Below are 423 nucleotides of genomic sequence, written 5' to 3' on the forward strand. Positions count from 1 at the left end.
AGACATTGTATAGAACGCTTGGTGTTCTATTTGTTTCATGAAGTTTTCAAGTGTAAAAAAAATCACAAGCATAGAGAATATGGGAGCACACAGGGTTAAAAAATAGTTTTCAAAACCTTAATCTGTCTTTCCTTAAAGAAAGGAAAACCAATTACATTCCTTCATATTTTCCTTGCTAACTGGTAGGGAAAAATTATATATCATACAAAACCAGTAACAGATCCAGAAGATAGGAAATAAATTGACCAAACTATTGTACACTTTTATGGTTTACTTAACACTCATCCCTGCATGCTCCAGTATAAGAGAGTAATGAAGGCCTTGTGGGTACTGGGAACATGGTGATAATGTTGAAGCAACAGAGGGCTCTTCAATACCACTATTTAATAATTTGCTCACACACAAATATCTTGTGTGGTTGTG

This window comes from Penaeus monodon, chromosome 34, assembly GCF_015228065.2.
Source record: "Penaeus monodon isolate SGIC_2016 chromosome 34, NSTDA_Pmon_1, whole genome shotgun sequence".
In the NCBI taxonomy this organism is placed as follows: Eukaryota; Metazoa; Arthropoda; class Malacostraca; order Decapoda; family Penaeidae; genus Penaeus; species Penaeus monodon.